Below are 2,835 nucleotides of genomic sequence, written 5' to 3' on the forward strand. Positions count from 1 at the left end.
TTTTTTAAAAAAAACAAAACTAAGGAGGAAGAAAATATACGTATCTATTTGAAAGAGGATATGAAATCAGAAATAGCAGCTTCCCCTTTAAGAAAGGAAATAATTTTTCTCAGTAAAATGCCTTGCTAGCTAGATTTGGGGTCCTAAGAATAAGTAAGATTGTATATTTTTTACATGCTATGTTTTCTGCTGTATTTTCTTTACACACGGGAAAAGATAAACCAACAGCACAAATACAGATTACTCCTTAAAAACTTTAAATTATTTCAGAATTTATGAAATACTACTTACATTGAGTAAAAACTGACCATTTGAAAATTAAGGATAATTAAAAGTCTCAATCCTGACAATCTAATAACTAATATATATATAAAACTTCAGCATTTTAACAACAAAAAGACATCTCATTCATAAAATGGTCTAAGGACTTGAGTAGACAGTTCACCGAAGATGACATTGAAATGGCCACCAGGCACATGCAAAGATGCTTAGCATCAGTAGCCATCAGAGAGATGCAAATCAAAACCATAATGAAATATCATTTCACTTCCATTAGTACGGATAAGATAAAGATTAAAAATAATGTTTGCAAGGATGTGAAAATTGGAATTATTATTTATTATAATATGTATTATTATCTTTATAATTTTATATTTATTATTATTAATAGCTGGTGGGAATGCAAAATGATACAGCTGCTGTGGAAAGCGTGAGATTGGTCCTCAAAAAAATTAAACAGTACTGTGGTATGACCTAGCAATTCCACATGGGTATGTACCCAAAAGACTTGACAGCAGACACTCAAAGGGACTTGTACACCAATGTTCATTGTTGCACTATTTATATTAGCCAAAAGACAGAAATAACTAAAAGCCCATCAACAGATGAATGGATAAATAAAATGTGGTACTACATAGACTAGTACTCAGCCAGTTGTTGTTGTTAAGTGCCGTCGAGTTGTTTCCAACTCATAGCGACCCCATGCACTCAGCCGGTAGGAGAAGTGAAATCTTAATACATGCTACAATATAGGTAGAACTGGAGGACATTATGCTGAGTGAAATAAATCAACCACAAAAGGGCAAATACTATGTAACTTCACTTATTTAAAGAGACAAGAAAGGACATGTATATGGATAACAAAATTTATTAGTGATTACCAGGGGTGGGAGGGAGGTGGGAAAGAGGGTGTGATGGAAATGATGCTTTGATTAAAAGCAGTGCTGTACAGCTGATTGTAGTTGCTCTCAAGAATTTGTACACTTGGGGAACTTTCAGCAAGATGGCAGAATAGGCAGACAAGCTATATAGACCCTCTAGGACAAAGAAATGAGAATGCAATTGAAACAGAGATAATCTTGGAATGTTCAGCTTTGAAGGGAAGGAGAAAGAAGTGGATTAAATACGAACTAGAAGAAGAACCTGAATGAAAATAGCAAATGAGGCAAATGGAACCATGGACTGTCTGCAGTCCTGATGAGGTGGCCATTTGGAATATTTGCAGTGATGTTCAAATCAGAGCAGCATCATAAGAATCAGCTCTGCTTGCTGAGGAATGCATGAGTAGTCACACTAGTGGCTGATGAATAGAAAGGTGTGATATTCCCCTTGTACCCCACACCCTCTTGGTGAAGGGATGTGTAGCCATCCCCCACCTTGTGGACTGGCAGGAATTCCATCCTATTCTGGGTGCCCTGCTACCAGCTGTTTTCTGGGCAGGCAGGAACTGGTCCCAACACTAAGCACCCTATTCCCAGCCACCTTTTGGGCCAGTAGGATTTTTTTTTTCTGAGAACTGGTACCAGACAGCAAGCTGGCTTTGGGGATGGAAGGAACTTTTCTTCTGGGAATGGAACCCTGCTCTAAGTTACCTTTTGAAACATCAGGAATTTTGTGTGGGACAAGATGCCCTGCACACAGATGCTTTTTTGAGTCAGCTGGAACTCCCTCTGAAACCAGGTGCCTTGCTCTCAATCACCTTTTGAAGCTGCAGGAACTTTTTCTGGGTCCAGGAGCTCTGTCCCCGGACACCATCTGGAACAGCAGGACCTCATCTACGATCAGGTGCCCTGCCCCCTTTGCCTTCTGGGGAGGGAAGGACTACCTTCCAACAGTATTTTGGGCTGGCAAGAACTTTTGCTGGGTCCAGGTGTGCTACACCAAGCCTCCTTTTGAAAAAGCATGAATTTTTTTCTAGGATTTGGGGCTCTGGACTTGGCTGCCTTGTGGGACAGCAGGAACTTTTTCTGAGAAAAAGTGCCCTATCTCCACCTGCATTTTGAGCCGGCAGGAATCCTTTCTGGAACCCATTGCTTTGCTCCCATTGCTGTTTGGGCTGACAGGAACTTTATCCAGGTCCAAGTGCCCTACCCCCAGACAACTGAGTCAACAGGAACTTGTCAGAGATCAGGTATCCTGCCCACATTTCCCTCTGAATATGCAGGAATTATTACCAGGAGCAGGTGCTTGCTTAGCCAGCAGAAATTCAGCCCTGTTGCCCTGTCCCCCATTTCAGTTTTTATTTTGTTTTCAATTATTCTTGTTTCTTTCTTTTTTGTTTTTTTCCTTCCCGGGTGTGTGTGTGTGTGTGTGTGTGTGTGTGTGTGTGTCTTTCCCTGGGTCCTTTTTGCTTTTTCTCTTTTTGTTCTTCCCATACCTTGTTTTTATTTTTGCGTTTTTTTCATTTTTCTTCATTGCTGTTTTTCTCTTACTATCTTATTCCCCTCTCCACAGGTATTATGTTTTATGTCTTTTTCTCTGGCTTTTTAATTTTTGTTTTCATTTATTGCTTTTCTTTTCTTTTTGTATCATTGTTGCTATTTTTTATGCACTTTG

Source organism: Orycteropus afer, unplaced genomic scaffold (genome assembly GCF_000298275.1).
Source record: "Orycteropus afer afer isolate SDZICR_OR568_19922 unplaced genomic scaffold, OryAfe1.0 scaffold02035, whole genome shotgun sequence".
In the NCBI taxonomy this organism is placed as follows: Eukaryota; Metazoa; Chordata; class Mammalia; order Tubulidentata; family Orycteropodidae; genus Orycteropus; species Orycteropus afer.